The sequence below is a fragment of the Buteo buteo genome, chromosome 25, assembly GCF_964188355.1.
Source record: "Buteo buteo chromosome 25, bButBut1.hap1.1, whole genome shotgun sequence".
NCBI lineage: Eukaryota > Metazoa > Chordata > Aves > Accipitriformes > Accipitridae > Buteo > Buteo buteo.
Window position 1 is genome coordinate 19,883,633 of NC_134195.1, and position 25,604 is coordinate 19,909,236.

The 25,604-nt window shown below is 42.9% G+C and overlaps 1 protein-coding gene across 2 annotated transcripts in view; it reads right to left on the minus strand.

Moving 5' to 3' along the window:
- The window catches only part of GPM6B (glycoprotein M6B), a 113,335-nt gene that overhangs the window by 66,719 nt on the left and 21,012 nt on the right, over positions 1 to 25,604 (minus strand). The window contains exon 1 of one of the 2 annotated variants that reach the window (XM_075057539.1): positions 9,319 to 9,327. The exons of the other annotated variant lie outside the window; for it this stretch is intronic. The gene's annotated coding sequence lies outside the window, so the exon portion shown is untranslated. Of the gene's footprint in view, positions 1 to 9,318; positions 9,328 to 25,604 lie in introns of those variants that run through there. 2 annotated transcript variants of the gene reach the window in all.

The window sequence follows — 25,604 nt, forward strand, 5'->3', positions numbered from 1 at the left end:
TTTTCCTCCCCTCCAGTCAAGAATCTGTTCAGAGCAATTCACTGAGAGGGATCCCAGTTGAAAAAGCTCTCTCCTCTTTGTAGTGCATCCTTAAGTGCTACCCTTGAATCACGCTCGCTGAAGTGCTTTGCCAGCTCAGAGGCATACCAGCCAAGCACAGGACAGCAACATCCCTGGTCTGCATGTGGCACTCTGTACATCAGCTGGGTAACATATGGCCCAAACGTGAAAAGCCAGTAGTGCAGAAACTACCTGCACCATCTCCTACGCACCTGAAGAATTTGCAAGTTGGGCTCCTGTGAATGCACCGAAAGCTACAGGAGGTCACAGAGATAGTTTCACAAGACCCCACTTGCCTAATTGGAAGCAGAAGCATATTTTTCTTATCAACTGGCATCTCATGAGACTCACTGCTTTCTGAAATACAAAGCATGTGTGCAGGGAAATATGAGGTCTGTCATATGACCTTTACGTCTTTCATAATCATTTTGGGAAAAAAGATGCGTCAGCACTTGGCACATCAGGTGTCCTTTTTCTGACTAAAATGTGATGTCTGTTTTGCTTTCTTCTAACAACTGAAAATCATCTTTACAAGCAACTGGTGGCATAATCATTTGCACAAAGTGTCCTTGTTGCCTGTATCTTAAGTCTCTACAGAGATAAAGCAATGGCAGGTAAGTCTGTGGAAGTATTAAATCCATTACTATCCCCAACCCAAATCAGTTGATTTCATTTATACTTGCACTGAGCTTGGCTCTCCTCCTCAAAAAAATTAAACCAGCCTTTTAAATTATTCATTCTCACAATTTATACTGTACTATTTGTCACAAGCACTACCAGATACCTTTTTGAAACACAACCCTGCAAAGTGCAAGTGGTTGAATGAAGTATTTCACCTGCATACAGCCCTGTCTTAGATTAAAACTTAATGGCCATACTCCTCCACTGTTCATATACTGTGTGCTGAGGCAATGCCTATCATAAAATGGCCCACGCATAAGACAAAGGGCAAATAAAATAGCCATAAATATAAATGATGTTCTAACTGCACAATTTAAGATGGGTTGTTTATGAGCCTTCACTGAAGAAACAGACCATTGTTTTAAACACTGAAAAAAACAGATCTGCTTAAGAAACATATTCTCCTTATTTTAAGGTGTATTGGGTTTGTGTGAGAAGCTGCTGGAAGCTCCCCCGGCTCCAAGCCGGACCCGCCTCTGGCCCAGGCCGAGCCCCTCAGGGACAGTGGAAACACCGGTGGGAGAGCAGATTTAAGAGGGGAAACCTGCAGGGAGTGGGGGATTGGAACGGGAGAGGAACCCCTCTGTGGGTACCGAGGTCAGGGAGGAAGGCAGGAGGGGATGCCCCCGCAGCCCGCGGTGAGGCGGCAGGCTGTCCCCCCCAGCCATGGAGGGGAGCGGAGGCCCCCCAAGATGGCCGCCGCTCCGGGGAGCGGGCTGGGACTGAAGGACTGCAGCCCGGGGAAAGGACCCATGCCAGGGAATTTTGTGAGTAACTGCAGCCCGGAGAAGAGACCCACATTGGAGAAGTTGGTGGAGGACTGTCTCCCGCAGGAGACACCCCACGGCGGAGCAGGACCGAGTGCGGAGTCCTCCTCCCCCTGAGGAGGAAGGAGCGGCAGAGACCAGGGGTGAGGAACCGACCCCAGCCCCCATTCCCCGAGGAGGGAGAGAGAACCGAGAGTGGGGTTGAGGTGGGAAGGAGGGAGGGCTGGGGGGAAGGTGTTCTCAGGTTTGGGTCTACTTCTCAGTATCCTTGTTTTGATTTGATGGGTAGTCAATTAAATTGATGTTGTTTCTTCCCCAAGTTGAGCCTGTCTTTAGCCCGTGCCCACAAGTGGGGAGTGATCCCTCTGGGACGAGTGAGCAAGTGGCTTCATGGTGCTTTGTTACCGGCTGGACCTAAACCATGACATAAGGTCAGCTTTTAAACATCTGCATCTGATAAACATTTTATTTCCACGACATGGCATACAAAATACTAATGACAGATCTAGTTGCTATTTTAGTTCACTTCAGGGCTTTAAAATATGGACCTATTTTGATACAATAATACATACTCATGTTTGTTAGGAAGATCATTAGCAATGCTAAGGGAGTATTTCTATAGCTCTAAAGCAAGCATTGAAGCTCTTCAAAGCAGGTAGAACATGTAATATACTGGGCTGTTCATCTGTAGATCAGCAAGTAATATTTTTCAGTAGGCTACCATACAACTTAACCACCATCCATCCTTAGTTTAATCCTGTAGAGGACAAAACTTTTGAACTTCTTGATACCGGTATCAAACTGTTCACTTTGGCCACCATGATCTATTGCCCTCATCACTGTAATTTCACATCCGAGTGATGTAAAGATGAACAGCCAGTACATACATCTATGGGAACCAAAACACCGTGGCATGCCTGTACTGGGCATCTGCTTGTTGCAACTGTAAGGAAGACATGCCACTGTTCAGCCGTTTGTTCATCAAGTTAAGAGAGGAGGAGGTGAGCTATCTTCACTTTCCTTACATTAACTTAGCACTTTCATAATGCAGCAAGTCAATACAGGACACAGAACATTACCATGTGCAAATGTGGCTCACACTGTTGAGTAATACCGCTATTTTAAACCCTCTGCTGCTAAGCAACACTGACAGTACGGTTAGAACACTTTGGAAATACCGAATGCTTCAGTTCTTACCCCCACACACATGTACAAAAGCTGCTCCTGCATTGTACATATATCCAGAAGCTATTCAAACACAGGGCTTCGGTTTTTATCGGGCTAGCTCTCCATAGCATTGCAAGGACACTGGTCACATTTGCGCAGAAGCAGACCCTTAAGAGATGTACAGACGTGGCCCTTTGATTTGTATTTAAGCATCCCAAAGGCACCATTCCCAGAAAGGCTTGGTAGTCAGCTGCTCATGTTGGACATTCACAGCCAGCAAAGAAACAAAAAAAATGTTCAGTCCCCTTAATTTGAGAACAACACAGGCTGGGATCACCTCCAAATATTGTGCTTACCTGAACTGTCCAAAAAAGGGCAGTTTATGTCCCTTCTTTTAAGAGCCAGAAGGGTATTATGTGACCAGCACTACAACCCAAAGTGTAATTGCTGACTGCTAACGTGAAAAATTTCCAATGCTTGCAGAGCAACAGGGACAGAAAAGAGCATGGGGAAAGTACAACATTTAATGTTTTAGGAGGCACCCAAGACGTGGGAAGACTTTGGTGAAACTGCACTTACTACACTGAAGAACACTTACTTTAAACCTCTCTGTTTACCTACACTTCAGTAGGAGAAGGGGTGGAACTGAGCTTGGGGGGCTCTAGCCCTCGGTCTGCCAGCAGTTAGTCCCTTTAAACTGGTCTCGCTGGCATGGAGGACTTTTGCACTCCTCTACCAAGCAACCGGCGCAAAATGCCCTGGTACCCATTAACTCGGTTTCCTCTTGGATGGACTGTTTCACAAGGCTTGTCCGTGTTTGCTCAGGCAGAAGTGTACCTCTGAGATATGCCCGATTAAGAAATGTTGCCCAATTTTGACAGAACATACTTCAAACTTTTCATATGCTTACTCAAACTTTTCATATGCTTACTCCTCTCATTGTCATTCTAATTTATTCAAGAGTACTTTGTTTTGCCACAGACATTACCAAGGTTACAAATATTCATGTCTCTCAAACTATTAATTTTATGGCATCTTCCACTTCATTGTGTATTTACCCATCTATTAACTTACATGGATGATTTCATTGCTAATCATTTCTACTAACACCCTTTTAGACATTTGTGACTTCAATACTGAAGATGTAGGTGGCTGCAAAGACTTGTTTGTCTTCCTCCTCCCTCCTGCGATCTAAAATTAAAATGATGTGACCAGGACAGCGTGCCTCACACATCCTATACTACTTTGACAGATAGCACAGGTCTAGACCCAATTTCCACGCAAAAAGTGAATCACTGAAGAATGGCAAGGCAAAGCTTCTCGTAAGTAGGCACGCTACAGCCTCCTGGGGAGAGAGCAACATTAGATAGATGTAGAACCCAAATTTAGGTATCATAAAGGTACCATTAAGTAAGATGCTTTGAATAAAAATTGTGTTTATCTGCCAGTTGACTGATTTTTACTGGAACAGACCCTAATTTGGTCAGATGAGAACTGTAGTATTATATGATTATGCTGTAGTTGAAAAAGGTCCTCCTACCTACAGAAAATGCATTTAAGAGAGCATCTCTTTGAACCCTTCTCTGCTTATTCCAAAATAAGGTCCAGCAGTCCACTTTCCATAATTAACAGAACCTGGTAATCCTAATCCCATCACATATGTCTCCCTGATCTGCAACACTAGTATCTCGATGATCAACTGCTATAGAAGACAACATCATTCAAGCACAGCAGCCTTCAGCCTGCAGTATTTAAAAGCCCTCTTCAGCTATCGAAAGGCAACTCTTTTCTCTCTTTTCATCACGACACACTGCAAAACATGAGACTACAGCATGACTAATGAATCCCTGAATTCCCATCTGCCAACACAAGTCAGCCAGTGTTTCACCCGCTCGCCCCCAACTACTTAGCACTCCGAAGCGTCTGTTGAACACTGCACCTGATCCACCTCAAAATGGGATGGCTGAGAACCGCAGCACACGCCATGCAAGCACAGCACTGGACACCTCTCACTTGCTTATGCTGTTAGACAAAAGGGTATTTTTGATAGCTTTCTCTTCTTTTGTTCCACCATCAAGTTTCATTGCCTGTAAATCACACGAAGACCACAAAGAGAGTTCATTTTCATTTCCACATCCAGTATCAAGGTTCACAACTGTACCTTCACAACTGCTGTAGTACGAGACAGGCACAAATCATTATCTAGTATGTAATTTAATGATTTGTTTGCAAATTTTCTGTTCTCATTAGAAGCCTCTTCTTTACATTAAAACCCTCAATGTCAAAGAAATTAAAATGCTTCTTTCTGGAGCATTTCCTGCCAAGTTTAAACATCAGGATGAAAAATTAAGCAATTAATTTAGATATGCTTAAAACAGTGTACCTTCAAGGTCCAAACTATTGAAAGGGGGAGACAGAGTGGAAGCAAGGGAGCTCATTTTCCTCTGCCTACTTCACTTGTCACTCAGTGAACTGGTTTGTGAGCCCAGTAAGTCAAAATGAGCCTCATCTCCTCTGTTCTCTCTTCCTTTTCCTCAGTCTAACGACAGTGGGTCCCACTAAATCTGAAATCAAACACCACTACAACTTTGCTGACAGGTAAAACCTAGACCACAGATACTCAGCAACAGCAGAATAAGAATCGACTAAAGGTAGCATGGAGAGGAATCCACAGCCATTTTGATGCAAGTTTGCTCCACGTGGTGAAATGCAGAAATGCAACCGACCTGTTGAGGGTACCTTGCCCACCCTGCAGCCCTGTTGTGTTGAGGGTATTCTTGTTCTGCTGAAAAACAACCATATGCTGTAAGCTGTCACAATCAGCAAAAGTATTACTGCATTAGCACCTACAGGCTCAATTAGGGAGAAGGCTACTCCTGTGCTAGGCATGTCAGAAACGAAGCAAGCAGACTGCTGTAATCCTAGACTGAATTCTCTATGTAGACAAGTTGCAGGAGCTGAACAAAAGAAACAGATGGGAGGGAATATCCCTCGACTAAAAGGATAAAGCAATAGTGAAATCAGGGCATATTTTATCAAAATCTGAGACTTCAATCAGATGTTTGAGATCATGGCCAGCCTGATACTAGGAGCACTCGAAAGGAATGTTTAGCTAAGCATCACTTTTCCAGGCAGGGAGCTCTTTCCACATGCACCCAGCAGCACTATAAAGAACCAGAAAGTGCTTGCAAAAAAATGCACAATGAAAGTCAACAGAGTTGTTTGAGTAAGGATTCATATCCAGACCAAGCTGGTGTCAGAATACCTTGTTTGTTCACACGCATTAAAAAGGAAAAATTATTTAATCAATTTTTGAGCTTTTGGGAACATACTTAGTAAGAATCCAGCAGCAGATTAGCTCAGAGCAGGCAAAAGTCGGCATCGTACCACCATATATCATTACAAAATCCCACTAGTGTATGGTATAGGATACCGCAATTACGAAAGGGGTTATTTTTTTCCCCTCATCGCTTCTTGTTCACAAGGATGCAAAGGTCAAATGTGGCTTAAATAAGTAGCGACCACTCAATGTTGTCAGAGAAAAAGTCAATGGGAACACACTAGTCATACTGTCATGAAGATGCAAAGGATGGGGGAAAGACAATGGCAGTCATTCATTTTTCAAAATGATGTGTTGCAGCAAGACTTTTGGGCAGCACTTCCCTTAACAGAAAACAGCAAATATGATAGAATACCCATCCCCCCCTTCTTTTACTTGATTTTCCAAATAGAACAAACAACACATGTTAAGTAGCATCACCCATCCTTTACTTCTCCACTCTTCCAAGAGCACCTGGTTGTAGAGAACGATGCCTGGCCTCTCAATTTCTGATGCATCATAACTAAAGCTGTCACAGAAAAAGAAAATATTCTTCCTATGAAACTGGGAACAATCTGTTTCCATGACAGCAAGGACACTGATAAGCAGCTCTGGCAAATAGCTTGAGAATTATTAGGACCACAACGTGGATCAGATGATTTACATACAACATAAATAGTGCAGGAGATGACAAGAGCAAGCAATAGCCTTTGAAGTATAAGAATGATAGAGCCAATCATCAGGTCTAGACTTTTGTCTTTCCCTTTCATCCCTGTGCAGAGTCAGAAGAAAACTGACAGCACAGATGGATAAACAGCACTGGAGGAGATACGATGGCATCTCTGAATCATAATGCTGTAATCCCAAAGTGGGCTTGCAACAGCCGACATCTGTGTGAAAACTACAATAATTTTATTAATTTTCAAAGTGAGCTGTAAACTTTGTTTAATCTACTCTCTGCAACACTGTCAACTGTTACCTGAAACAGTCTGACAGACACTGTACTACTGGTTTGTGGAAGTTGCACATCTAAAAGAACATCAACTCAAAACTCATTTTCATCAGTGAATTGAGTGTTATCCATCCTCAGCTTTGAGGAGACTGACACATAAATTCGAGGTGTTCACGAACCCATGAGGAGAAGCCAAGTCAGGCTCCCAATCATCTGTCCTGAGCACAGGATTTCACTCCCCGCCTCCACCTGTTTGTCCATAAATGCCCTAAGTTATTAGAGGGTCCCACCTTAATATTGTTGTGTCTTGGCTCTTTAAAACCTTGAACTAGAATTTTGGTTCCAAAACTAACTGAACTAGACACATTGATAGCCAACCAGCTGCAACAGTTTCTGAAACAGGACATTTGCTAAAAAACCCAAATTCCATCACTTTTAAAATACAAAAAGTTGCACATCAGCTAAACGTTTCTACACTGTGACAGAAGATCAAACTCCCTGTAAAGTTTTTCTACCTGGATTCACTTCATTTTATTATTAATACTGAAGACTGCTAGTAGGTGCATTTTGAGAGTAATATTGCTAATGCCGTTATGACACTGCAACCTTGAAGGGACCTTGAAGACTGAGTAGCATAGCAGCTATGCCAAAGCTAATCCACTTAAGAAAATCAAGATGAAAATTCTCACTTGACATTTCTGAGAACAAGGTGACGAAGTTTTAACAAACCTATCATTGAAGGTACTCTGTATAAGACAACTCAGAAAGTTTTCATGGAGATTATATCGAGTCTGCAGTATAGATTATATCCTTATAGCTTGATGCAAATACCTAACTGAAAAAAGTAGGTGGAGCAATTGGGTGGAGAAAATTTTCTTCTTCTATGTGGAGCAAAAAAACATTCTGCTGTCCCCTTCAGGTTCCTCAGCCCCACATCACACAACAAGAAACCTCCTCTCAACTAAGGAGAAGTGTGCCAGAGACAAGCTTTGAAAGAAGCTAGACCTGACATCTTCCTGTTCAGGGAATTATCTTTTGCAGCCATCAAGTAGTCTTGAAATAATAGCATGGGAAGATAAGCACTATGAGAGTGCATCCATCCCCCAGGAAATACACACGTCCATATGTATACCCAGAGAAAAAACATCTATAACATGATATTTGTGGGAACACGGGAACAGGAATTTCGCGTTGCTTAAAAATATAAGTAATGATGCCCAGCTGTGTCAGTGCAATAACGATCTAGCCCAGAATTCTGACTCAGAGAATGACAAAAGCAGATGCCATTTAGAAAGATCATGTGCGTATGGCCATTTTTTGAAGCTCTTTCCCCTCATGCTCCCTGAGGATTTGGAATTGCTATATTAAAGAAGCTAGTGGGTACTTGGAACTTACCACTGAAATTTTCCCTGAAATCCTGAATCCTTTCCTACCTGTAAGTTACAGCCTTCCAAAATTAACCCTCACTGTGACAGATGCTGCAGAGCTTGACCAACAGCAGTGCACAGATTTCAGTTGACACAAAAAAGCCTCAAAACAAGACACAGGCAGGTATCTGCAACTCAGTATCTATAAGGATTTTTCCTTTTATTAGCTGTGTATTTCAAACGGAGAAAAGTCCTTCTTTAAGTTAGTTCAATTCCTATTTTTTCATTTGGGAGCACTTAAAGTTGAATTCTCTTAAAAATTACTGAAGCCAAGTCAATGTGCACTGGGGATCCTGGCAGATGAACATAGGTGCCGCCTTTATTTCCTTTCTAAATGGTACGAAGGCCCTTTCTAGGAAAGAGTATTTTTACATCTCAATGCTCTATTTTAACCCACCATTTTTGTAATTGTTCCTCCTGCGTTCACACTCTTAGACCACATTTCATTGCTTCCACAGTATTACAGCACTACAAGGGACCAAGAGGCCACTACCACATCATGCAAAGTCCAGCTCAGTCACCTGAGTTTACTGTAGCTCTGAAGCAGCTGCTACCACCGCACTTAGCTTCAGTCAAGAGCCAATAACAAACCCCAGGCCTTATTCTCATGCACACATTTGCATGAAGACTGTTGATTTCTATGCAAAAAAAGTCACATACTAAAGTTAAACTCCCACCCTTGCAGTCCATGGAGAAGGCTGCCCACACAGCAAGCAACCTGTTTAAAAGCTAATCCCTGTGCCAGCTTGGTTTACTGTCTAGCCAGGAAATGCTTCTGCCTTCCCCCTGCTCAAAGGGCATGAGTGTTATTCAAGTTTAGCGAGAGCAAGCATTATTCTGGCTGAAAGCAACAGAACGTCACCCTTTGAGTACACTAACTGCAGGAAAGCTTTGGGGGAGAAGAAAAGCCCTGGGGAAAAACAAGTACGCAAAAGGTGTAGTTACCCTTCAATCCACAAAGAAAGTTCTTGCTTGGGACTGGATCCTAGTTAAAGGGCTGCATAAGTATTCTGACACCTCTTTTAAGCTCGATATGGAAGCATTGTGGTGTTACTACGATAAGCAAGCGACATGTGACATCGGCTTCACAGAAACCTCTCTGGCAGCAAGTGTTAGCTGAGTTTTGATGTACCTGGCAAGCCCAAGGAGGCAGGGTCTTAAACATTTCAATCTCAAACACTTAAACACAAGCTTATAAAGCACTGCCTGAATTAGCCTGACGTAGCATACTTGCTCCAGATCAAGGATACCCCCACACCCACTGGCAATGTCCTCCTCCACAGCATGCCTGAATAGGCTCAGGCTAAAAGCTAAGCAGAGAAGCAGCCAGAAGGAGTTGAAGGATCACTTGAACTTGTCAGGGCAAGCTCCCTGGTTGCTGTTAGGCCAACGATGCCCTTCTGGTTGAAACGGGTTGGATTAAGTTGAAGTGCATCAGTCAAGAGGCCAGTCCCTTCAGGCTCCCTCGACAGCCAGCACTGCCAGGGCATGCCTGACTCCGGCTGCTGTCTCCAAAGGGCTCTTCTGTGAGCTCCCTCCTGCCACCAGCACTGTTAGGTAGAAAAAGCCTCCTCAGCTACAAGGCTAAAGTTAGCTGGTAACATAGAAACATGTTCTCACTACCCACATCTCCTGATGTCAGATTAATTTAAGCATATTTAACCATATTCAAAAATCTATGCATTGCCAGGAAAACAAGTGCACTAATTTGTGCCTGTGAGAACTTCAGCTGGCAAATCCAGAAGCAACACAGAAGTGATAAACAGGTTAGGTAGTGGAAATAATCGTGCATTTAGTCTTGGCTGTAATTTGTCAATATAGGGCTTTTAGCAAGCAAAAAGCATTTGCACAGAGACCTAGAAAATGAAGCACTGCCAAAAAGATCAGCTGCTAGAAGCAACACTGCCATCTCATGATTTTATTTCAAGTCTCATGATATTCAGTGCTTTTATCAGGGCTTCAGCTTCTCAACTGTTAAACCTCAGATGTAAGCTGTTTAAAAACCAAACCAAAACAAAACCAAGTTTTCCAGCCTCCATGTTTTCTGAGAAAAAGCCTAAGAACATAACCTTTAACAATTCACAAACAGTCAAAATCGATGAACCCAAAGCACACAATTTAAAAACAAACCGGGTGATTTGGGGTCATGATTTCCAACAGCCTGACCCTCTGCATCAGGCCGCCGTTCTCATGAGCTAGGTAAGCACAGCTGGAAACCCAGCAGATGAGTTCACAGACCAATATGAGAACGTCTGACCCACCTGATGGACGAACCACCCACAGATCCCCTCTCCCCCAGTGACAATTTACTGGCAAAAGGGTTTTACAAACAGGCGTTTGGTGTTTAAAAGCACGTGAAGAGTCATTTAAACCTGAAGCAAGAAGGCCTTTTGCTGTTCAGAGCAATGCCTCGCTCTTCAGCTGAAAAGCATGGAGGCACAACCTTAGACACCGACTCCTCTCCGTGACGTCTCTCACCCCAGCTCCAGCTTCTCCCCACCATGCAAACACTCTCCATGCTCTCCCTGGCATGCAAACCCGCTGATGTGCTTTCTCTGGAGCCCTGCTACCTACATCAATTCAAAGCATCCTCTCAGCGATAAACACGAGGCTTCCCACTAACAGCTCAAGGCCTCTCTTGATTTTAACCATTTTATTTCATCCATGACAGCTAGAAGGTTTCTAAATAGCTTGAACTACTTGTGGGATTGAATTATTCTGGAAGGGCAGGAAGAGGTTAAACCAGACTGCAGATACCCCCGAACTGAAGCAAGCAAGCCTCACCAAGGAGAACATGGGGCACAGCACCCCAAGCACGCCCGGCTGCCCGACCCCAACCAGCCTGCAGCTGCAGCCCACAGCCAAAGCCAGCAGGAGCTGTGGTGTGCTTTGAGGCTCAGGATGAGTTTCTTCCAGGCCACATCTGCTCATGGAGGCAACTAAACCATAATGCTCAGCAGAGGAACGCGTGCAGCTTTGAGAGCTATACTCTTGGTGGTAGGTCTTGATTTGAAGGGGTCCCCATGGCAGCAGATGCCCTAGAAGGGCTTTTTTTTCATTCTCCCCCCCCCCCCCCCGACTTCACTTACAAAGCAGAGATTTTCTGGACTATTAGGATTCCGAGGGAGCAAACTTGAATGGCAGAGCTCGTGATTCCTTTCCTTTGCAGAGGAGCACCAGTAGAGGCCACCACAAACCCAACTGAGCAGGTTTTCAGTTGCACGGGCAGGTGTGTGGGTTCACCCACACTGAAGGGAAAAGGGACTGGAGATGGGATCAGGACTTCAGCTATGTCTCGACCAGTGTTTGAACAAGGCATCAAAGCAAGTTGCATCACTGGCAGCCATCAGAAGCTCTTCATGTATTATTCACAGTTTTGTTTTTATTCCCCTCTTCAGTTTGAAGCTCATTATTACACTCAGAAGAGCACAAGTGAAAAAATGGTAAATAATACAACAGTATTTCCTGAGCATCATGCAAAGTGCTGTGGCATTCAGCAAGGAGAAATCCCAATGAATCTTCACCAAGAGAGGCTGGGGTTAAGCTGTCATCCCTATATCCTCTTGTGCTTCACAATAAAGCCTCATCTACTGATGTCAAATCCTGTTTCTGCTAGGAGAAGCTAATACAGGCCAGCCATTTTTCTTCTCAGTTTTCTCCCCAGTTAAGTCATCACCTCAAACTCCCATATATACGAAGGCCTTATACCCCCCTCTTTCTCAGGAACAGCTACCAGCTGAACAAAGTACACAGAGAACATAAAAGGTTGCTTCAATTTAACAGTTATAAATTGCCACCAGACTAACAAATGTAGTGTGACCAGGCCAGCTCAAGCCAAGATTTGTTTCAGAGCTCATACACACCAACATAAACTCCAGTCTGAAATGCAAGCTAATTTTGCGTGGTCACCAAGCACCTCCTCTGTAGGTGAGGAGTTGTGGAAGGGAGATACATCCATTGAGTGTATTTTTGGCTGATGTTCTTGAAGGAAGACAACTGGAGTTAAGGGCAGGGTGACTTAAAAATTACTAAAAGGTTAACTAACTAGCTACAAACAAGGTGATCTGGTCCTTGTTATTACTGAAATACTTCAGCAATATTGCAATTTCAAATACTGCAGCAATCTTCCAACTCTCCCTTTTCTACCTACGTGCACTTCCATGTTGTAGCTTAAGGGTGGATCAGCAGATGAGCAGTATGCCTGTAAGTTTACAGAGACCATTTATTTTGTCACAACACTTGAATACGAGTCCTTTTTTCTTACTGCTTTTCCATAACATTCCTCACGGAAAACCCCTCCCTTCTTAGTAGTATTTCTTATTTCTATTATACTATTGACTATAGATCCCAAATAAGATAAAGCTACATGCTGATTATTGCACATATGGTCATTATTTACAAGACACGTCTCAGTTGTAGGTGTCAAGGTGAGGAGAAGTCCCAGTAATAGTTCAGAGACTGTTTCCTGGGAGTCTCATTTTTTATGGTAGGACAGACCTTTCCTCAGCATCCATCAACCCACAGTAACCAAACAACATTGAGAGCAGGGGATCACTTCCTCCCATAGCCAGAAGTTTTATAACTTAGCAATTCCTGTACTAGCACAGCCCCGAGACTGGTCACACACAACACCTTTAAGTCACTTGCTACTGTGGACCAGTAAATAGAAACTCCTAAAATTGTGTGTTTTCCGACTTGTGCTAGAAAGCATCATCTAGCAACCTCTTCTAAAACATAGGCAAGTTTATTTTAAAGGTGTGTGTAAAAAAGAAGAGTAAAAATACAACAGTATAAAACTGTTGAAATACCAACCATGCGGCTTTACACAATCAGTGGCAGATTCTGCAAAGACACTGCACAGAAAACATTCTTCAGTGGATGCACATATATGAGCTCATCAGGCTTGAAGAAGGAAGCTTAAGAATATCTTAAGCTCTTGCTTAATCAAAAAGCTTTCGTTAAAAAGCTGTTTTTTATTTCCTTAACAGGAATGCTTTCAGGCAATGCCATCTAGAAATTCTGTAAGCAGAGTGCACAGTTCACCTCATTAATATACTTCTAAAAGAAACCATAAAGCCACAAACCCTCAACCCTGGCTCTCCAGCACCACTTCTGGATCTTGGATGGGGGCATTTACCGGAACCAGCAGGCCCTCTGGAACCAAAACAGGAGAAAGGCCTCTCTTTGCCCTTTGCACTCCATAAAATGGAGAACAGCAGCCTTCAAGGGAGGCCAGATTCAAATCTCCTGCTCCGGCTCAAGCAGAGGAGTGTTTCGTCACAGATTCTGTGGAGACTGACCCAGGCATCAAGAGGTGCTTGGGTCCGGGCTGGGCGCACATTCGAGTCACAAAACCCAGCTATGGCAAAGCAAGCCCACGTTTCCAGTTCACCCACAGGCAGTGCTTGGACCTGACCGGCAAGAATAAACCAGTAACTGTAGCTAACTACTGCTGCCAGCCAGTTTAAGTAATTCTTCACTGTCTAGTTATGTGTTATTCAGCATTACACATCATTAATTGAGCATTAGGGGTTAAAGCCACCTAAATCAAGGTTAGAGTGATAAACAGGAAGAAAGTGTACATGTACTTTCTCCCAACTGCTTCTGCTACGTATTTCCTACGGAACACACCCATGGGTTCACAGATATCCTTATTTTTTAGACTCAGATAGACCTCCATCTGTCATTAGATCAATAGTCTATAAAGAAAAGAAGGAAGCATGACAAAAGATTTAAACATCTGAAAGGTTTCCGCAAAGAGGATGAGAGCGTATCATCCTCCCTATTCACAAGGGACAGACAGTACAGTTGGCTTAAAACGATGATAAAAAGAAATTTAGACTGGTTATTAGGAAACTGTGGGGAGGCGGTGGTTGAGGGAAGTGGAACAATGGAAAAAACCAAAGACAAACCCCCACCCCAGGTGTAAGGACCAGAACAGGTCACCTAGAGCTGCCCACAGCATCAGTCCCTGGAGGCTTTTCAGAACAGGCGAGACAAATGTGTGCTGGGAATTGCACCAAGACTTCGAGGAGCTGGGGAAGAACCAACAGGATGATAGATATCAGTGTGCTTTCTTACAGTGTCATGATTACCAGATTTAATTCACTTTCTTTTTGTCTGAAAAGTCCTTTCACCAACAGCCATGTATCTATTAGATAGCTGACAGGAGATTACCACTTAGAGGAAATGCACTCACCAGAGGTGAATGGCAATCTAAGACTTTTTAAAAGGTCTGAAGAGAGGAGGAGAAGCTCTTACCTTCAACAATTCACACTACCCCGTCTTATGACTTTGAACTACCCCCTTGACAACACCTCCTGCATTTCAAAGCAATGCAAAGGCCCATCCAAGGGGATTTGACAGCTTTTTAGGAACAGGGACACTGCAATTTCCTTTTTGATCCAAGGAGTGAGAGGCAATAAAGTTTATTTCACCCATTTCAGCTACCCAGTTATCTTTTACTACATGGTATGTGACAGAAAAGAATAATTCCTTTGGTATTCTGTTGTTCAGTCGTAAAGATCGATATTTTGAAAGCTTAACAATTATTTCTCCAGGTCAGTAAAAGAAGGTTGATCACGCTGGGTTTTTTATTGACTCAAGGACAGTACAACTAAGCTCTTTTCTTCCCTCTTCATGTTCATATATATATATTAATCCTTTAAAATGAAATTTTGAAGAAGTTGCTTTTCTTTGTTTAACTGTGTAGTTAAATAAATGGTACCGTAATGCTCTGGATAATGCATAACAGCTTTTATCCACAGATTTTTGGCATCTGTATCCTTAAATCTGTCACAGAAAGCAATAGAAAATTTAAAAACAGTACCAGGAATTTCTGAAAATCTTTTATAGTTCATTAGTGACCAGATCTTTCCAGTATCTCCTAAGACTTATGCAATTCTTTCCACACATTGGTATTGGCTGCACTCCACAAACGTAACTACTCAACATATGTATTTGCTCTGTTTGGCCATCAGCTTTTTAGAAGCAATTTTTCCATTCAGGAAAAGCCCAGTTATGAACCTACAATACAATAACCTTAACCACATAATGATGATGATAAGTTTTGATGACAGTTTGCCTAAAAAACACTAGATATATTTTTAACTCACTTTTACAAGGAGGTAAAACCCATTATCAATGGTTCAAAACATTCAATAGCTCTCTTCAATGTCAGAAAGCACTTAAATGAGTGTCTAAGGAAACACTTCAAAAATCTGTACTGCTTTTAATCCAATAACATGGAATAATAATTTCAAACATCTTACGCATGCTTATAAAATCGGTTACGTTCACACTCGCACTTGTACGCAGAAGTAGTTGTAGAGTTGGGCAATTCTATGGTGACACACAGAAGATCCATGGAGCGCAGAGGACCGAGGGGCACCCACAGCTCCCTGCTTTCTCCCCTTACTAGCTACCTAATGTGCTTAATAAGAGAATGGTGGCACTGAGAACCAAGGCGCTGACAACTGTGATGTAAGGGAGCATGGTCCTTTTACCATTGATCCTTGATACACTGAGAATACACAAATAAGTGTGTGATTGAGCAGGGCTAACAAGTTCTTAGCTCCCAACCACATTTCTTGACTTCCAAACAGCATTGTAGTAGGCATCCTGCTTGTTTTGTTTGGGTTTTTTTCTTTTTGTTTTTAACTGAAACACAAGAGTCACTGATTATTCAAAGTGGCAGAAAATAAAAATCCCTTAGCTTAAATACAGTATTTCTTCAAGCTGGGGAAAATGCCTAAAACTGGCTGTACTATTTATTCTGGCTTCTTAAAATGGTGATCTGATCTTTGAGCAAAGATAGTAACAGGCAAACCAATTAATTGGACTAGCTAATGCAGAGAGGCAATTAAAATTTCACCAATCCTTTAAAATAAATGTTTGCTACTTCAAGGTGAAAATGGAAAATTGTCTTGTGTTGACTGATGCTACTTCTATCTTCCATCTAAGGTTGCCCAGTCTTTGTGTTATGCAGTGATCACATAGTCAACCATAAATTGTCATAAAATGGTCTGCTTAAACAACAGGCACTCATACTAAATCTTCCATTAATGAAGTATTCAGAAGGTGTTGGCCATCAACAAAAAATAGTAACAGGCTATAAGACTACATCATAAGGGTGGAGGAGAGGATAAATGTGCATTAAATGAGAGCTGAAACTTGACCTCATTGCAGAGTCTTCACCCCACAGCAGAACATTCCAAAAAGTTATGTACTACACTACCTTGTCACATACAGTTGCTAAGAGTTACGGGAACACATTCCCACTGATATTTAGTATCTATTTAAAATTTTATTTGGGTCTTTTTAATCAAGAAAGTAGTGACAAATCACAGATGAGTTAAGTTTCCTTGTAAAGTTTGGCAGTCATTTGAAAGACCAGTTGTCTGACAGGACCTTCTCAAGTAACTCAGATAACAAGCATACAAAGTCTTTCTCATGTCAGGGATTTCTCTCCTACAGTTATGTATCCATATTTCCCTGGAGGAGTGCAGTAGAAATGAGTGAAGAAACAGGACCATACACACCCCACAAAGGCGTCTTATGAACTGTGTAAATTAAGCCAGAGTCATTTGGAAGGGACCTCGGGAGGTGAACTAGTCCAACCTCCTGCTTATAAAAGGGCTAGTTTCCAAGTTAGACCAGGTTGCTCAGGGCCTTGGCCAGCTGAGTTCTGAAAATCTCCAAGGTCAGAGTTTCCACAACCTCTCTGAGTGACTTCCAGCACTTAACCTCTCTCACTGCAGTTTTTTCTCCTTATGTCCAATTAAAAAAAAAAATCTCTCTTATTGCAACAATTGCCCCCTGTCCTTTTGGTGTGCACATCTGAGAACTATTTATCTCCACCTCCTCTGCTACACCTGCATTATGATTTGGGAATTAGACCTGCCTCTCAACCCCAGCCTTCTTCCTTCCCTCAGCCTCTTTTCTCATATGCTCCAATCCCCTAAACATTTCTCTGGGTTTCTGCTGGACTTCCCTCTCTGACCTCACAATCCAAGATAAAGCAGTTACAAAAAAGTGGCAGCTCAAGGAGCCACAAGTCACTATTAATCTGCTTTGAACATTTTGGTGGTTCTTACACTGACAGGACATGAAAAGAAGCACCAACAAATCCTTTTCTGAACAAGCAGTGACCATAACGAGGTACCCAAAAGGCATGCTCTTCTTTTCCTGCAACAGTCAGGTTGGTCAACAACTTCAGTCTCGTTGACCTCTTGCTAAGAGCCACCACCCTTGTCAAAAGTCTTCTACCATAACAGACAAAAAAAAAAAAAAAAAAAAAAAAAAAATCTAATTGCACTGTAAAAACAATCATGATACATCAAGACAGCATTTGGATAAAAAACAAACTTGCTGGACAGTAAGAGGTTACTACTTTTAATTATGAGCTGTAACAGATACCTAACAAGTTCAACAGGAATTTTCATAAAATATTCCAGCAAATTAACATATGCATTTCATGTTAAGAGGAGAGGGATTACAATACTAGATAAATACTCTGCCCATGTAGAAAAGGGTTTTTTTATATTTATATGTGTATACATATGTGCATATAGGTGCATTAAGCACTTTCACTGGCTTACAGGAAGGAAAACCCAAAGAAGTCTGTGTTCCGACTGATTGTATAGAAGCAATAGTCTCCTGCAAACAGATACAATATAACAGTCCAAGCCCCAACACAGCTCCATAAAGCAATCTGAGAAACATCATTCTGTCTCCCTCCCAGTAAACAAAACATGACCTTCCACACTGGTGTAGCATCTTTTCAGCTCAAAACAAAAAAGAAATTTCTCAGTAAGTGCTTCTCTTCACGTGAACCACCTCCCCATCAGAAGCCTGCAAAAAGCATGCAGCTTCAAGCTGATTTACACCGAATGGAAAACATGTAGTAGTCATTTATGGTTGGTTTGGTTTTTTTTTTTTTTAAGAGTGAAATACCTTTGAGGGATTTATTTAGAAAGTGCATTTTAATCATGCTAAGTTAGCAAAGAGAAAACAGGTAAGTGTATAATGCTAAAGACACCATAGTGAATGCACTCATGTTGTTTTGAGGCAGAGGGAAAATGCCTGCACAACAGAAAGAACTTTTACACTGGTATGAAGTTTGTCAAGAGATTACTGTGCACAGTGTCCAGTGAGGAATTCAAGTACATAGCTTCTTCCATATACTGCCTGATCAGTTTTTCTTATGGGGGTACAAAGCAAGCACATCTGTGTTTCCACTTCAACTATGCATCTTCCCAATGGTACAACCAACAAACAACTAGGTGGCTTCCTCTTTGCTGGAACTGGATGATGTATTTTTCAAAGTCATTTTAGAAAGCAGAATAAAACAGAGAGGGTTTTTAGATAAGACTATAGATAAATGGCAGCATGTTCTCCTCCTGCATCCCAAGCAAAAAGCAGCAATACTGTGCAACAATTCAGGTCAGGTGATAAATAGCAAGTTATCATCATCCACACTTCCCATGCTCTCTCTGTCTAATACTTAGCATCAGTTTTGACTGGTCCTGGTAACACCACTTCTTTTCTGCATAGTATCCCAAGAACTGCTAAAGCAGCAAACTGATAATTACAAGGAAACAACTTGCACCAGCTGGTTCTAGCAACAAAGCAGGTAGGAAACGGCTGGGGGGAGGTGGGACAAAAAGCATTCTTAACCAGTCAACTGAGAACTGAAGAAGGAAAAGTCGTCCAACAACTCACTGTAAAAGACATTTTGTACCTTAATCCCAGAACATTCATACCTCCACAATACAGGTAACTATCAATGCTCAAGTTCTTTGCTCGAATTTAATGAATAAATGATACTTCCCTCTTACGATGATTTAAAACCAAATTAATACGGGTCGATCATTACTAAAGAAAAACAAAGTAGCCTGATCCTCTTAGAAACTGCAAATAGTAAAACAGGTACAGCCTCATCATCCTCACTCAGAACAGATGAAAGATGCAAAGACACTACCAATGACAAGGTCAAAAGCTGAGCAGAGTCAAAAATGCAACTGTGGCAAAAAGGCACCCTCCATTTCTCCTTCTTTGCTTATTGCTTAGAAAGAAATATCAACATCTGAGCCTGCAAGGGAGAACAAGTACTTCCAGCTTATTATTGTAAGTCTTGAAAATTGAGCTTTGCTAAATCTGAGCATCACTGAGACCTGTGCCAGATCAGTAATTATCTTCACACACACCCCCTGGAAAACGGCCTTCCTAATCAAAACACATTCAAGTGCAATTCTACAGGGGAAAAAAAAAAATATCTAATTTTGCTTGCCCAGAATCAATTTCTGGCTCTCCAAGACAGTGAAAGCCCCTTTTCCTAGTTTTATTTCAAAGAGTACTGAAACAGATTACAAAAACATTCCTCAAGTGCAGGACAGACAAGTTGCTGGTACTCATCTGCAAAAGTTAATTTTTCATTCTTCTCAGTTTCTACAACTGCTAAAAGGTATGCAATTTAAATTTCTATTTCAGTTTATTGCTTTAATTATACAGTCCATATCTTCAGCTTACATAATAATTATATACTTCACAAGCAGATGCAAAAACTAACACACAAGTTGCAGGATGTCAGACTCCAGGCAAGTTGTGGAAGAAGAGAAAGAAACATATCAGGATACAGAGTATTCCCATAAATCATTTTCACAAAGCAGTCACAAAGAACACATTTATCTGAAACTGAATAATTTAGTGTTGCATTGGTCTGCTTTCCAGCTGCAAATTAAACTCTAGCACTGAAAGGAATGTACTAAACCTGTTCCAAAATGACCAGATGTGCACACTCAAACACCATTCACACCACTCTGGTGAACAGCTGGAGCCAAGTTTTGACAAGGGCAACACTGCAGTTTAGTATTGGCAAACAGTACCATCTGAATTATAACCAAGTGATATGCTCCAGCCAAAAATGAACCAGAAAAAAAAAAAGCTAGGGACATTACAGGAACACATTCAATAGCCAGGGAGCATTAATGCTGAATTGAACAGGCAAAATCAGCACTGTCCTCTTACAAAAACACACAGGGATTGAACAGCTAGGGAGCATCTATATTGCAAAAGCCTAAAAATTAGTATTTAGATGAAATGACAAGTGCACTTCTGACACAAATCTCCCAGTCATCCCCCCTTACCATACCTTGTCCAACATTGCAGTGTAGTCTCACAGCACGCAAACTGGCTTTCTTTTTAATGAAACTAAACCAAAACGAATGCTCCAGGAGCACAGTTAATGTGCCCCAACTGTGTAAACGCACTCAGTTTTCAGGCTCAGACCAGAGCTAATTTGACATGACCCTCCAGTAATATGTTCAGCAAGGACACTGGGACCTCATCAACAGTGGTTTCACCCTATGTGTCCAACCCTAATGAGCCGCACTACTTGCTCGCAGATGACACAGCCGCCTTAGGCTGCATCTACCCGTTGTGCAGAGCCTCCCCTCCGTGTGGACCTGGACCTGGTGCAGGAGAGCCACAGCCCTCATCAGGCACAGCAAGAGATGTGGGTTTCACCTACTGGGCTGCAACAAGCTGTGGTACGTGTCCAGTTTGACTAAAATTAATCAAGTATTTCCTTCGACATTCTTCCTGAGCAAGCTCTCTAGAAGCTCAGAAGTTGTGCTACAGCCTATTCAACACCACCGTTTTAGCATCACTTCATTGTCTTCCTTCTTCCTGAAGTCTGCTCTGTCAAACCTGAACACAATTTAGAGAGAACTACAGAAACTAATACAAATCAAAAAAAAGCATCACACAGCTAAAAGCCAATATGAAATAAATCACAGTACCTTCACTCCCTTGTGACATACCTTTCACCTTCTGACTTTTCATACTTCACATGCACCATTTCCTTGGCACAGACACCCCTCTGAACCACGGTCCACTATCCAAGCACGGCTAGGGAGCTGTGTGCTGGGTGGGGAGGGATGTACCACAGAAGCAAATCAAAAGCACACCGCCATACTGCGTTAGACAGCCCACGTACAAGTCGTCTCACCTCACCGGCCCCACAGCAGGCTGGAGTCCTCAGGACGCTGCCACAGGCAGCCAGGAGACGAGGTGAGGCCATGCCTGCCCCTGCTCTGGTACCCACAGCCCGCCTGCGCTGCAGAAAGGAGAGAGGCAGGGACGGCACGGAGTGGACAAGCACGAGCTCCCCTGCTCCCCCACCTCTGCAGAAGGGCTCCCCAACTCTCCGGCTTCCCTCAGACCCCTACCTTCTCATAAAGGCTTCTGTCAAAACAAGCGTGGATCACTGGCAGCTTGTCAGAGATCACATGCAGGTTTAAAATCCAGCACACACGTAGTCAAGAGTGATCAGATGCAACCACTTCTGCTTACTACCTACACATACACATGCCTTTCTAAGGCAGGTTTGGTATACAGCTTTATTTAACCTTTGTATTGGGTTTGCAGGGCAAGGTTTTGGTAGCAGGGGGGCTACAGGGCTGGCTTTCTGTGAGAAGCTGCTAGAAGCTTCCCCTGTGTCCAACAGAACCAATGCCGGCCAGCTCCAAGTCAGACCCACCGGTGGCCAAGGCTGAGCCCATCAGTGATGGTGGCAGTGCCTCTGGGAGAACAGCTTTAAGAAGGGGGAAAAGTTGCTGCGCAACAGCAACTGTAGCGGGAGAGAGGAGTGAGAATGTGTGAGAGAACCAGTCCTGCAGACCCCCAGGTCAGTGCAGAAGGAGGAGGAGGAGATGCTCCAGGTGCTGGAGCAGAGATTCCCCTGCAGCCCGTGGTGAAGACCCTGGTGAGGCAGGCTGTCCCCCTGAAGCCCAGGGAGGTCCACAGTGGAGCAGATCTCCACCTGCAGCCCAGGGAGGACCCCACGCCGGAGCAGGTGGGTTCCCAAAGGAGGCTGTGACCCCATGGGAAGCCCACGCTGGAGCAGGCTCCTGGCAGGACCTGCAGATCTGCGGAGAGAGGAGCCCACGCTGGAGCAGGTTTGCTGGCAGGACTTGTGACCCTGTGGGGGACACACGCTGGAGCAGGCTGGGACTGAAGGACTGCAGCCTGTGGGAAGGACCCACACTGGAGAATTTGGTGGAGGACTGTCTCCTGTGGGAGACACCCCACAGCAGAGCAGGACCGAGCGCGGAGTCCTCCTCCCCCTGAAGAGGAAGGAGCAGCAGAGACCAGGGGTGACGGACTGACCCCAGCCCCTGTCCCCTGCGCTGCCGGGGGGGAGGAGGGAGAGAGAACCGGGAGTGGGGCTGAGGTGGGCAGGAGGGAGGGATGGGGGGAAGGAGTTCTCAGGTTGGGTTTGACTTCTCAGTATTCTACTCTGATTGGATTAGTAATAAATTAAATTAACTTTCCCCAAGTCAAGTCTGTTTTGCCCATGACGGTGATCGAGTGATCTCTCCCTGTCTTTATCTCGACCCATGAGCCTTTCATTGTATTTTCTCTCCCCTGTCCAGTTGAGCAGGAGAGTGGGCACCCAGCCTCCAGGCAGGGTCAACCCACCACAACCTTGTTTTAGTCAACTAATAAATACTGAAGGTGTTGGAGTGCATTAAAGGGATGTGCTCTTCATTCAAAGTGTGACTTATTAAGTCAGCAAACTGATTTATTGTTTAAAAACAGTCATCCTCCATCTCCTAATAAATTAAAAAACTCAGATTATGTATCATCTTAAAAGACCTGCATATTGTATGCATGACAAAACCACGTGCAAATTTATCACAAAGGTTATCTATAGCTCAGTCAACATGTTTTAAGCAGTCACTGGAGAGCCAACTGAGAAATAAATTTGCAAAGCCACAGTAGCAGACTTGCAGAGCGAATGGTTGCTGCTGAGCTCTCAGTACCCACAGAACACGCGCTTCCAGAGGAGAGATGACTTCAAGCCAGCCAGATCCCAGGAACTGAGCAACCCTCAGTGGTGGAAACTTTCCAGGTGCCCTCCTGGAGGGCACATTTCAGTCCAGTTTCATCCAAAAGGAACCCAGGTTGTGGACTCCAGAACTGCTCTGAGATTCAAAGCAAAGCACAGTGTATAAGGATAAATGAGATTTGCTTCAGAGCCTCATCCCTGGGTCAAAAATAAAACACAAATGCAGAAACACCCCCAATCTGTTATGGCCGTTTACTTGACAACGGATTTCCCTTCGCTCTCTAAATTGAAAATATTTGAGCTTATACATTCCTCTAGTACAATTTTCACTGTGAAATAATTTTGCCTGCAGTTCAAAAGAATTACAAAAATTCCCTTCAGCTTCACAGCTCTCAATTTTCAGCTTTGCCTGGTGACCCCAGCTCCTACGAGTACAGCACAGCTGGGGAGCACAGAGGGCTGCCGCCTCTGTACTCCCCTCTCTCCTCCCCTCGCTCATTAAAGGGTTAGCTTATTTGCACGCTTATTCACAATTCCTTCCTCTTCAGAATGCACTACTGGGTGCAGCTGCTGCAGGACAGTGAATTTTAGGAATATAACCTCATTTAAATAAAAAATTCTGCTCTGTAGGTAGGCTGAAACAACACGCTGCATCAAATGTTGCAGACAAACATTTTTCAGCTGAGCAAAAATGGTACTTTAACCGTGATTTGCAATCAATCACACTGCTTGACCTAACTAAAATGGGGTACCGGGGGGTGGGAAGGAGGTCTTCGCCTACTGTTTCATCAATAAGTTTACAACAGTCTTACCAACAGTAGGACAGTACTTTTCTTCACAGGTTACTTTCTTTCAGGTCATGAGAGATATTTTCACAGATCTCTTTCAAGGAAAATAATCCTTTGAACTTGACACTTCCATTTATCCTTTGGCAAATTAAAAAAAAGAAACGCAGCACAAACATTAATGTTTAATAAAATACAATCTTAACATGTACCTTAAAGTCTGTCAAAGCTTTACCTTGCTACTATGCTCAATAATAATAATCTATATTCCTCACCGCAGTAGATCTCCAATTGCACACACATGAAGAAAAATGCATGCGTTAGTGTCAAATATTCACATGCTCATGCCTGGGTTCAAAGTCCTGGTAAATGAGCATTCAAATATTCTGCTAAAAATTGAGCTGTATTCTGTACAAAAAGTTGTGTTGCATCTACATTGCACCTAATGTTAAAAAAAAAATTATACATATGTAATCAGATACTCAGGAGCGTGACTAACTTGAAAATTATGTCCGGCTCTTTTGACAGCTGTTCTGGAATACATCTTTTCTCCTCTTTTCATCCCTTCTTTCTTTCCCCATTTTCACTCTAACAGATGCTTTTATTCTGTTTGGGGTTTTTTTGTTTCTCCTTCTCTCTTCAGTGGCAGCGTCAGGGGGAGGGAAGGAGGAAGCGTAGGGTGCTAATGCACAAAGCAGCGCTTGTTAAAAACTGAACATATCCAGGCAATTCGCCAAATTTACTTCCAAAGACCCCGCTTGTGATTCGATGCTAAAATGGAATATAGCATTGTTCTGTCTGTAGGACACTGTGTCTTCTATGGAAGAGGGGTTAAAAACAAAAGGACAAAAACCAGTTTGACACTCCCCCCAGCCTCCAAACACACACTTCATTCCAGAAAATACCATATTCATTGGCCTTCAGAGTTGTTAGAAATAAATCAAGCAGCAAAAAAACGGGATTATCTCACAAACATCGTGAAAAAACATTATTGAAGTTCACAGAGGACACGGTAAGAGCTAAAAAGGGGTCAAATTCTGCTGATTTATCAGATCTGCTACATTCAACGTTTGGATTTGGACCTTGTTGCAGTGAAAACTATTCATTAACAAGAGCTATCAGAATCTGGCCTGAAAATACTGTGCCCTGTGTCCTTGAAAAGTGTAAAGTATTGACAAAGCTTCCCAAATTCTTTTGAATTGGACTGCGAATCCTGTATTTATTTCATAAGCAATCGTTACCTGAGGCTAGGGGAAAGGCTGCTCAGGTGAGAAACTGCTCATACACGTAAATTGGTGGCTCTGAAACCAAGACAGATTAGTTTATGAAATGGGGAGGAAGAAAGATAGACTGCTTATGCTTAAAATTGTAATGAGTAACAGTCACACACGCTTTCTCTCCCACAATTTGCCATGTAGCCTGATTTGTCCCAACAGATAATAAACTACAACTCGTAATAATTTAACAGTGGAAAGGAGTACTAAATTGTGAAATGGGCACAACGTGAGTTTAAATTCCAGGTGATTTACGCCACAATCCATTACTAGCCTTACGTACCTAAAATAAAATGCATATACTGACATCCATAGAAGTAA